Source organism: Hyperolius riggenbachi, chromosome 4, assembly GCF_040937935.1.
Source record: "Hyperolius riggenbachi isolate aHypRig1 chromosome 4, aHypRig1.pri, whole genome shotgun sequence".
Taxonomy (NCBI): domain Eukaryota; kingdom Metazoa; phylum Chordata; class Amphibia; order Anura; family Hyperoliidae; genus Hyperolius; species Hyperolius riggenbachi.
Window position 1 is genome coordinate 110,504,490 of NC_090649.1, and position 12,164 is coordinate 110,516,653.

The 12,164-nt window shown below is 47.6% G+C and overlaps 2 non-coding genes across 2 annotated transcripts; one reads left to right on the plus strand and one right to left on the minus strand.

Moving 5' to 3' along the window:
• Nucleotides 1-9,740: 9,740 nt before the first annotated feature.
• On the minus strand, nt 9,741-9,813 carry TRNAK-CUU (transfer RNA lysine (anticodon CUU)). Its single transcript has one exon. It is a non-coding gene; the product is annotated as a tRNA-Lys (tRNA).
• Nucleotides 9,814-9,922: 109 nt separating this feature from the next.
• Nucleotides 9,923-9,993, plus strand: TRNAG-GCC (transfer RNA glycine (anticodon GCC)). The gene has a single exon. It is a non-coding gene; the product is annotated as a tRNA-Gly (tRNA).
• The last annotated feature ends 2,171 nt before the right edge of the window (nt 9,994-12,164 follow it).

Below are 12,164 nucleotides of genomic sequence, written 5' to 3' on the forward strand. Positions count from 1 at the left end.
AAGCATGCAGCTAATCCAGTCTGACTTCAGTCAGAGCACCTGATCTGCATGCTTGTTGAGGGGCTCTGGCTAGAAGTATTAGGGTAGGTGCACACATAACAACGTGAAAGGTCGCGTTTTATGTCATGTGCGTTTTTTGTGTGTGTTTTTGGTGCATTCTCGTTTTTTACCGCAGGCGCGATTTTCAAGCGTTTTGCGTGCATTTAATGCGTTTGTGTTCATTTTTCGTGCGTTTTTCGATTGCGTTTTATGCAAATAACTAGGGAGACAACAGAAAGCCAAAATACATCACAAAGCAATTTAAAACCCCCCGCATATAAACGCACGAAAAACGCATACCATTGCGTTTCCATCGACACAAAATGCTTGAAAACCGCATCTGCAGAGAAAAAAATGCAAGCGTAGTAAAAACGCACACAAAAAAATGCACATAGCAGAAAACGCTATCTTTCACGCTCTGTTGTGTGCATCCTCTCTCTCTGCTTGATCTGTGAGCTTAGAAAGATAGCATAAGAATTTAACCTCCCCGGGGTTTAATTTTCTTGCAACTTTTGTACCAAAAGCGGTACCAAATTTTTAAATTTTTTTTTTGCGTTTATTTAAATTATAAGCATTAAGCATTTTTGCGGACTGCTTGCAAGCGGTTCGTACAATATATATTATTTTTTATTTTTACATTTTTATCTTTTTTTTTTTTTTTTGCAGCTATGGGCAGTAATGCTTGCCCGAATTTTTATTACATTTGCCACCTGATGTGATGACGCTGTATGTGACTGACACCAGGGGTCACACGCAGCATCATGAGAAGGACAAGCCTGAGGACATGATCGCTGGTGGACAGGAAGCGGACGAAAGAGGAGGAAGAGAAGATCACCGCGGAGAAGACGGGAATACGCACGCAGAGAAGCTGCAACGTGCACCGAGGGATTCTGCATGGCAGCGGCGCCGCAGGTGAGTACTAGTAATTACTGGACGAACCTGACTCGTCCTTAACGATTCCAGCTATTTTTTTTTAGGACGAGTCAGGCTTGGGAGGTTAACGTTAGGAAGATTAATCAAAAGAATTAAGTACTAGAAATAAAGTAACAACATTCATGCCTGCACCACTTTCTAGCAATGGATTTGATCAAACTGCATTGCCTAATGCAGGGGCGTCTCACCCACCAGGCAAGTATAGGCGGTTGCCTGGGGCGCCACGAGGTGGTGAGGCGCATTCCCCCGCCTCTGCTACCGTGACCATGTTTTTTTGGTTTTTTTTTTAATATTATATTACCTCCCGACTCAGTCCCCGGTGCTCGGCACGCTACCATGTGCTCAGCAGTGCCTCCACCTCCACTTTTCCCCAGCCAATAGAGCAATCAATACTGCTCTTCTCTGCCAGGCTCCTTCTTTAAAGCCGTGCCCCTTCTTCTCAGTAGCCACACAGGTAAAGTGTTTACCTCGTGTGGCCCAGCCTTTAACTCTGCCCCACGCCAGTCAAACCAGGAGCCAGCGGCCAGCCAGCTTATGCCCCCGACAGTCTGACCCCCCACCTGTGTCACTGGCTGCACACAGACACTGGAGCGAGACAGCCAGGGGACAGATGCAGTCACAGAAAGAAGAATGTGATGTGTCCGTGTTGGAGCCCCGCCCCCGCACAATACAGCAACACAGCCCGGGAGAAGGGAAGTTTCTGCTCCAGAGTAGTGATGGGAATTCCAGCTCTTTTCAGAGAATCGGCTCTTCTAAATCGGCTCCCATTAAAGAGCCGGCTCTTACGGCTCTGAATCGGCTCTTCATTAAATATCACTACACACCACTCAGAATCGGAGTAAAGCCCCGCCCCCGTCTCAATGACAATTCCAGACTGCTTCTCTGACTGGGGCAATCCCTCCTTCTACTGCTCTGCTCCGCCCCATACACTCCTACAAGCTGCAAGAGGAGGACTACATCTCCCAACATGCCTCAGCGCCCTTTATTGCAGAGCAAAGCAGAGCTCTGTGGGGCGGCTGAGGCATCGGCTCTTTCAAAACTGAGAACCGGCTCTTGTCGTTCGCAGCAAAGAGCCGGCTCTTAGAGCCGGCTCATTCGCGAACGACCCATCACTACTCCAGAGATGATAAGCTGCATGCACAGGCAGAAGAGAAGGTATGCAGGCAGGCTGCTAAGAACACTTCCTGTCCTGTGTGCAGACTCCCAGTACTGTTATAACTGCTAGAAGGTGCCCTGCTCTTTTGAAACTAGAGTTTTCTTTGAAAGCTGGTTAGGCTGTAGGCTGGTAAAGCTGTAAAGCTGTGCTTTAGTGCTGTGCTGTCTCTCCCTCTCCCCTCTCTGTTCCTCTGCCCCCTCTTCCATCTTATGCTGTCTCTACCCCTCTCTGTTCTTCTGCACTCTCTTCCATCTTATGCTGTCTCTCCCACTCCCCTCTGTTTCTCTGCACCCTCTTCCATCTTATGCTGTCTATCCCTCCCCCTCTCTGTTCCTCTACCCCCCTCTTACATCTTACGCTGCCTCTCCCTCTCTACTCTTTCCCTCTGCTCGGATTACGTGTATTGTGTTAGGTCCTGGTTAGGTTTCTCTTCAGTCCCTGTTGACCCTCCCACGAAGGAAGAGGCGTTACCCAGTAGTGGAGTCTAGGTGACCACGGGTCTTCACCCACACCCCCTTGAGGGGAGTGCAGGACCACAACCCCAGGAGGGGGAAGTGGAACTTAGCTGCCTAGTGCCCTACCAGGTCACTACTGGGATAGCCTCAGCGAGTGGTCAGGAGAACAGGTGACACTAATTGTGGAGTATGCTGGGTCAAACGATGATTGTAAATCCAGGCCAGGCAGAGTGCAACAGAGGTCGAGGTCACAAGCCAAAGGTAAGGGCAGGCGGGTATCAGCGGTATCGGGTACACAGGCCAAAGGTCGGGGCAGGCGGCAGACAGCGGGAATCCAGGAACAAGCCAGAGGTCAGGGCAGGCAGAGATCAGCGGAAGTCGGGGTCACAGGCCAAGGTCACAACAGGGAATCAAATCAGAATCAGAAATGCAGGAACACGGTTCACCAAACAGGCTAGCCAAACTGTCAGAACGAGCAGCACTGCAGTAAAGGGCAGTGCTGCTTATATAGTTGAAATTGGCGCTGAAATCAACGCCCTGCGCATGCGCGGGACGTGCTCAGTGCTCTGCGCATGCGCATGCGTACGCGTACACGCGCGCAGCGGCACACGCGCATGCGCGCGCAACTTCATGCGCGCGCAATACTTTGCGCGCATGCGCACTGCGCGCCGCGCGCTGCAGCTGAAGTGAACACAGGACAGCGAATGAGCCCCTGCGCGTGCGCACCAGGGAAGGCATCCCCGAATGTCGTGACCGGCCGCCATGGTGAGTGTGACATTGCCCCCCCCCCCCCAGGGGCAACCTCCGGGTGCCCCTAGGACCTGGCCTATCAGGGAATCTTAAATGGTACCTTCTCACCAGTCCAGGAGCATGTACATTGTTTGCAGGTTCCCAGGAATTCTCCTCCATTCCATACCCTTTCCATTTAATGAGATATTGAAGGGAATTTCTCACTCTCCTGCTGTCCAGAATCTTTTCTATCTCGAATTCTTCTGAGCCATCAACTAGAACTGGCGGAGGAGGAAGAGAAGACCGGCCCGGAAAGCTATTAGGCACCACCTTCTTCAGGCAGGAAACGTGAAAGACCGGGTGAATTCGTAAGGATGCGGGAAGAGATATCTTGAATGCCACCGGATTAATTTGCTGCAGGATAGGAAACGGACCGATGAATTTTGGTGCTAACTTTTTAGAAGGGCAGTGAAGTTTGAGATTGATAGTCGATAACCAGACTAGATCCCCCGGGATAAGAGCTGGAGTTTCTCTTCTGCGTCTGTCAGCAAATCTTTTTCCGCTCTCTTGTGCTGCTTTCAGAGCTTGGTGAACAATATCAAAGTTCTTTTGGAGCGATGAGAGCCTCTCCTGTACCCCAGGACAGGGTGAGGAAATATCCAACCCAGGCAAGAACGAAGGATGGAAGCCATAGTTGATAAAGAATGGAGACTTATGCGTGGATGCATGTGCGGAATTATTAAAGGCAAATTCAGCCGACGCCAACAGCGGAAACCAATCGTCTTGGGAGGCGGAGGTAAAGCACCTGATGTATTGCTCCAAGGTCTGGTTCGTCCGCTCCGTTTGCCCATTGGACTGAGGATGATACCCAGATGAGAGGGAAAGATTAATTCCCAGGCCCTTGCAGAGTTCTTGCCAAAACTTAGAGGTGAACTGCGACCCACGATCGGAAACAATATCCGACGGCAATCCGTGGAGACGGACAATTTCTCGGATGAACACCTGAGCAGTCTCTGCGGCAGAGGAAATCTGTTTGAAAGGTAAGAAATGGGCCATCTTTGAGAACCGGTCTACGACCACCAGGATAGTGGTAAACCCTTCAGAAGGAGGCAATTCCACCACAAAATCCAAGGCAATGTCCTTCCATGGTCGAGTTAGAACAGGCAAGGGATTCAAAAGGCCCCAGGGTCGAGTACGGGTGCTCTTGGAACGGGCACAGATCTCACATGAAGAAACAAAGGAGTTGCAATCCTTGGAAAGTTCCGGCCACCAGAAATTTCTCTGGAGAAGTTCTCGAGTCCGAGTGACCCCAAAGTGTCCGGCTAGACGGTTGTCGTGACAGGATTGAAGAACAGCCAAACGAGCGTCAGCGGGCACATAGATCTTGTCCTGGAAGTAGTAAAGACCCTCCTTTAGCGGTAACTCTGGAACCGTGCTGAGACAGGAGGAGACTTGTCTGAGATGATCCAGCAAGCTAGACTGCAGGAGAAGAAAATGTTGAGAGGACAAGATGTTCTCAGGAGTGGGATCAGCAGTAGCTTCTGGTTGGTACATTCTGGACAGGGCATCAGGTTTAGAGTTCTTAGCCCCAGGACGATAAGTCAGATGAAAGTTAAACCTGGAGAAGAAGAGGGACCACCGGGCTTGTCGGGGTCTCAACCTCTTCGCAGTCCGGAGATACTCCAGGTTCTTGTGATCGGTGAGTATCAGAATAGGTTGCTCCGCACCCTCCAGGAGATAACGCCACTCCTCGAGAGCTGCTTTAATCGCCAAGAGTTCCCGGTCAGCCACATCATAGTTCTTTTCAGCTGTGCTCAACTTCCTAGAAAAGAAAGCTACTGGATGAAGAACAGCCTTCGGGCCGAAACGCTGGGACAGGATAGCACCCACGGCCACTTCAGAGGCGTCCACCTCCAACACAAAGGCTTTGGAGGGATCAGGGTGTTTCAGTATGGGTGCGGAGGTAAAGCGGGCTTTCAGCTTCTCAAACGCGGATTGAGCTTCAGGAGTCCACCGAAAGGTCTGACGAGTACTGGTCAGCTGAGTGATAGGAGCTACTATCCGTGAGAAGTTCTGGATGAATTTTCTGTAGAAATTGGCAAAGCCAATAAAACGCTGTACAGACCTTCGATCCACGGGGACAGGCCAATCGAGGATAGCTGAGACCTTCTGAGGGTCCATCTCCACTCCTCCCGGGGATATCTTGAGGCCTAGAAACTGAATATTCTCCCTATTAAATTCGCACTTTTCAGGCTTGGCATAGAGTCCGTGCGTGCGAAGACGACTTAAAACTTTCCTCACATGCTTCTGGTGTTCTTCTTGGGATGGAGAAAAGATCAGGATGTCGTCTAAATAGACTACCATGAAATTATCGATATAGTCTCTGAAAATATCGTTTACAAAGTGTTGGAAAGTTGCCGGGGCGTTGCACAGCCCAAAGGGCATCACCAAGTACTCAAAATGCCCAAACCGGGACCGGAAGGCAGTTTTCCACTCATCTCCCTCGCGGATTCGGATCAAGTTGTAGGCTCCTCGCAAGTCCAACTTAGAGAAGATGCAAGCGGAACGGAGTCTCTGAAACAAGTCAGGCATGAGAGGTAGAGGGTACCGGTTCTTGATGGTAATCTTGTTGAGTTCCCGGTAATCTATACACGGTCGAAGGGAGCCATCTTTTTTCTCAACAAAGAAGATTCCAGCCCCAGCAGGAGAAGTAGATGGCCGAATGAATCCCTTCCTAAGATTCTCTTCAATATAGTCTTTAAGTACTAGAGTCTCAGGTTCCGAGAGTGGATATGTTCTTCCGTAAGGAATGGGAGCTCCCGGTTGGAGTTCGACAGGACAATCGTACGGACGATGAGGAGGAAGAGTGTCTGCTTTAGATTTGTCAAAGACATCCAAGAAATCATGGTATGCTGCGGGGATGATGTCTTTCTTAGGAGAGTTCAAACAGAACAGAGTCCCCGCTCGTGGAAAGCAAGAGCGTCGGCAGTAGTCAGAGGGAAAGGATACCTCGTGAGAAACCCAATCGATGGTAGGATTATGGGTCTTTAACCAGGGCATGCCTAGGATCGCAGGAAACAAAGGAGAGGGCAGCAGATCAAAGCTTAGATATTCCTGATGCTCCCCTTGGATGGTGACCAGAAGTGGCAAAGTTTCCATAGTGATAGGGCCGGAGCCGATAGCTGATCCATCTGCCAGCTGGATGGCTAGAGGTAGGCGTTTCCGGCAAGTGGGAAGCATAAGTTGTTGAGCCACTTGACAGTCCAGAAAACAAGAACAGGCTCCTGAGTCCACGATGGCCTTAATCGTAACGGTTCTTCCTTGCGGGCCCTGTAACGAGAGGGTGAGTGGTATATGAGAGGAAATAAGCGGAGGAGAAGGAAAACCACTAGCGCATATTAGAATCTCAGGCTCACCAGTGGGTCTGACCGGGCAGTTGATGCGGAAGTGACCGGACGCCCCGCAGTATAAGCATAGATTGGACGACCTCCGGCGTTGTCTTTCTTCCTGTGAAATGGCCGGGCGAGCCAGGCCTATCTGCATTGGTTCAGGTTCGTCTTGGACTGTAGGAGTAAAAGGCACAGGGGCAGAAGATACTTTAGGAGCAGGCAGGCTCCAGGCTGGTCTGACAGCTCCTGATCTCTCGGCCCTTCTCTCCCTTAGACGCCTGTCTATCTGGATAGATAACTGGATCAGATCCTTTAACGATTCAGGAACTCCGACCCTGGCAAGCTCATCCTTGAGTGTATCTGAGAGGCCTTGGCGAAACTGGAATCGGAGCGCGGAGTCGTTCCAGGTGGTGTCTGCTTCCCAGCGGCGGAAATCCATAACATACTCTTCCACCGGTCTCCTGCCTTGCTTCAGAGATTGAAGAGCAGTCTCAGCCGAAGCTGCCCTCCCAGGGTCGTCATAAATCTCCGCCATAGTTTCAAAAAAGGTATTGAGACTACTGAGAGAAGGATGACGTTGCTCCACCAACCGAAGGGCCCAAGCTTGGGGTTCCCCTTGGAGAAGTGAAATGACAGCTCCAACTTTTATCTCCTCATTCGCGTAGGTACGAGGCATCAGTGAGAAGTGGAGACGACAGGCGCTCTGAAACCACCTGAACTTGGAGCGATCTCCCGAGAACCGCTCAGGTAAAGGTAGTCTGGGTTCGGGCAGAAGGACAGCAGCCCCCTCTACTGGGGCTGTCCCATCACCGGCTGGAGGAAGCATCGCAGGAGCAGGGACAGGGGCCGAGGCAGGAGCCGACGCTCCGTCAGCAGCGGGAAGAGTGCCGCGAAGTTGGTCCCGGATCTCCTGATAACCCTTCTGGACTTCATCGATGGAGACACGCAGTTGCGTGACCAGTTCATACAAAATCTCCACAGGAGAACGAGCTCCACTAGTGTCCATCCTGGCTGCTCGTTACTGTTAGGTCCTGGTTAGGTTTCTCTTCAGTCCCTGTTGACCCTCCCACGAAGGAAGAGGCGTTACCCAGTAGTGGAGTCTAGGTGACCACGGGTCTTCACCCACACCCCCTTGAGGGGAGTGCAGGACCACAACCCCAGGAGGGGGAAGTGGAACTTAGCTGCCTAGTGCCCTACCAGGTCACTACTGGGATAGCCTCAGCGAGTGGTCAGGAGAACAGGTGACACTAATTGTGGAGTATGCTGGGTCAAACGATGATTGTAAATCCAGGCCAGGCAGAGTGCAACAGAGGTCGAGGTCACAAGCCAAAGGTCAGGGCAGGCGGGTATCAGCGGTATCGGGTACACAGGCCAAAGGTCGGGGCAGGCGGCAGACAGCGGGAATCCAGGAACAAGCCAGAGGTCAGGGCAGGCAGAGATCAGCGGAAGTCGGGGTCACAGGCCAAGGTCACAACAGGGAATCAAATCAGAATCAGAAATGCAGGAACACGGTTCACCAAACAGGCTAGCCAAACTGTCAGAACGAGCAGCACTGCAGTAAAGGGCAGTGCTGCTTATATAGTTGAAATTGGCGCCGAAATTAACGCCCTGCGCATGCGCTGGACGTGCGCAGTGCTCTGCGCATGCGCACGCGTACACGCGCGCAGCGGCACATGCGCATGCGCGCGCAACTTCATGCGCGCGCAATACTTTGCGCGCATGCGCTCTGCGCGCCGCGCCGCGCGCCGCAGCTGAAGTGAACACAGGACAGCGAATGAGCCCCTGCGCGTGCGCACCAGGGAAGGCATCCCCGAATGTCGTGACCGGCCGCCATGGTGAGTGTGACATATTGTCTGGTGAAACGCTTCCGCATTACGATTATTTTCTGACAACGCTGCCCCATTACGATTATTTTCTGGTGAAACGCTGCTGTCCTATGATTAATTTCTGGTGAAATGCTGCTGCAATAAGTGTATTTTCTGGTGAAACGCTGCCACCTTATGAATATTTTCCGGTGAACTGCTGCTGCAATAAGTGTATTTTCTGGTGAAACACTGCCGCATTATGATTATTTTCTGGTGAAACGATGCTGCATTATGATTATTTTCCTGGGGGGGGGGGGCGCCACAGGTTTTCTCGCCTGGAGTGACAAAATGACTAGAGGCACCCCTGGCCTAATGCATCAACGGTAAACCTGTATATACTTATGTACGTGTGATGCCTCAGGTTTTTTTTTTTGTTTTTTTTAATACGTTTTCCAAAATCTCAAGTAAAGTTTTTTTCACGTTGACATTGTGGGGTGTTGTGTGTAGAATTCTGAGGGTAAAAAAATAATTTAATCCATTTTGGAATACGGCTGTAACGTGACAAAATGTGGAAATAGTAATGCGCAGTGAATATTTTCCGAATGCACTGTAATTGCGTTGCGTTAGTTGAAGGAGAAAAAGGGTTGATCTTTTTTTTTTTTTTCTTTTGCCAGTTTCTTTCCTAAAGAAAAGGTGTACATTAAGGTGTTCGAATAAATCCATGTGTAGATAAATGCACTGCATGTACAGCATTATAAACAGATTACAAATGATTAGTAAACTGTACATAGCACAGTTGCATTATAATAATGATTATTAATTTTTTTTATTTTTTTTTTACATTTATTTATTTTTGTGCCAGTCTTTCTTGAAAAATAAGCATATACTAAGATGATGAATTGTGTACAGTACGTTTCAATGTAAAGAAAGCCATGCCTCCTCCCCAACACCAAAGAAGGGGAAAGAATTGCAAAGCAGTGAATTGTATACTGTTCTCACATAAAGGTTAAATAATTATGACTGATTTTTACAGCTATATTTGCATTTCATTTAGATTTTTTCTAAGAGATACTGTTTTTTTAACCATGCTGCTTGCTGTATTAAATGTGTGGTGCTTTTGAAAGGAGAATTGAGACTGATATTTCTGGTGATTGTGCAACAGTGTTTAGCAATGTCTATGCTGCATTTAAAACACGAAAGGCTTTTTTTGTGTTGCTAATATGTAAAAAGCTATCGCCCAACGTGGGGCTCGAACCCACGACCCTGAGATTAAGAGTCTCATGCTCTACCGACTGAGCTAGCCGGGCTGTTACAAGCACTGATTACCATAATATCCTGTGGGTGTGTTTTACAATCCTCGTGTCTTAAAATAGAAGCGCAGCTGCATAAAGCTCTGAAAGCTTTAGTGTATATCAAGCATTGGTGGTTCAGTGGTAGAATTCTCGCCTGCCACGCGGGAGGCCCGGGTTCGATTCCCGGCCAATGCAACAGTGTTTTTCTTATTTCTATACATATCATAAAAGCTCTTGTAATTATCTATTTGAACACTATTTGCAGCAATTTTGTATTACTATTTTTTTTTTTAGTAGTTATCACACTATACTTTTATTTCCTAATTTTTCTGTTTTTGTTGTTAGTATTATTATTAGTATGTATTTTGATTTAACCTTTCTTCCCTACAATTATTACCACCTTTGGAGAATAATTTAAGATACAAGTATAAAGTAATTAGTAAATTTAGCTAATGCTTCTTAAAACCAGTTCCTTAAGTTTTCTGAATTAGCCTTTTAATGTTGCTAATGGAAAGAAAGTAAAAGTTAGAACTGGTCACATAGAATTATGTAATAATTTAAGCTTTTCTATTAAAAGTACACTTGGCTGTGAGTTAAGTACTTAGTAATGCTTCTAAGTTTACGTAATCTGATTTTCTTTTAACTGCTTCTTTATGTTGAAAGGAAATTTGCTCCACAGAGAAGCCACTCAGTTACCAGAAGACTTCCTTTTGTTAAGAAAGAAAAAAAAAAAGTTCAGCTACACATGAGTTTAATCCCGCCTACAAATGAGAGTTAACCCTTGCCATCTGTTTTACAAGGAACCATTATATTGCAAATGGTACATGCTGACAAAAGGTTAAAGACTGCTATATAAATGTTTAGCAGTACAATTGATATGCTAATAATATTCAATCAGTTTGGTTTCTTCAGTCTCTTGAAAGTGAATTAACAATTTTCTGTGGAGTTTGGACAGCAAGTGAATTGGCTACATGATGTGAAATTTAGAAACGATAAGCATCAATATCATGGTTTTGTACTTCACTGAGCAATACGGTACATAATTTTTCAAAGTGTGTTTCTAATAGACTTCTGCTACTTTCTGGTGTATTTTTATACATACTTCCTAGCCAATATTTTAATTGGGGAGGTTTGGAGAAGGGTCAGACCGTCTGTTTATTGCTGTGTGTCCACAGTCGGCAGAAATTTCCCCATTCCTTGTCCTGTTTGTAAATCTGCCCAACAAACACAAAAAGAAAATCAATTAGTCAATGTACAAAAAAAAAGAAAGTTTGAAAATTATTTGAAATTAATTAAACCACATTTTGCAAAGAAATCCTGGGGAAATCGAATGCCAGGAAGGTTAATAAATCCTTGCTGTATTGATTCAATAAGCATAGGTTCTTGCTGTGAGTATGGTGCTTGTGACTGCATCATCAGTAACCTTTAAATAACTATCTTTGTGTTCTTATATCCAGACTTGTGGAGTTGGTACAAAAATCATCCAACTCCTCAGTTTAAGAAACCACCGACTCCAGGTACCCAAAATTGCTCCGACTGCAACTCCTTGACTCCGACTCCTTAGTCTAACTTTTACAAAAGCTATGCATTTGATACAAAAATCATCCGACTCCTCAGTTTATTGAAACCACCAACTCCGACTCCAGGTACCAAAAAATTGCTCCGACTCCACAGCACTGCTTATATCACCCAGCTAAAGGATGCAGATTTTGCTAGTGCTACACAACAGCAACTCATTAGAGGATACATCTCGGATTTCTAAAAAAAAAAAAAAAAAAATTATTTACTGTACCTGGGGATTCCTCCAGCCCCTGGAAGCCTATGTGTCCCTCGCCACAGCTCCGCTCTAAGCCGGTGACCGCTCTGTAGCAGCTGCCAATCCCTGCCAAGCCAGCTGCCTTTGCGCGAGAGAGTGGCCCCGCCGCTTGCTGACACGTTCTGTGCAGGCACAGGAGTACTGCCCCTGTGCACAATGCTCCCGGCCACGGGAACACGACGGCGAGTGGCAAGGCCACACATGAGCAGAGGCAACCGACCTAGCTGAGTTGGCGGCTGCTACGGAGGGGACCTAGGGAGACCGGTCTGGGTGAACCTGTAGTGAGGGACACATAGCTTTCCAGGGGCTGGAGGAAGCCCCAGGTAAGTGAATCTTAATTTTTTAGAAATCCCGGATTTATATTTTAAGAAAATAATGGTGCCAATTTGCTGGATTATCTTACTTATTTCCCCCAACCTAAGTACATTATTATTATTTATTGTATTTATAAAGCACTAACATATTATGCAGTGCTGGACAATAAATAGGGATACAGACAATGCAAGGGGTGACAGACAGAGAGGTAACAAACTGTTATACAACACTGCAC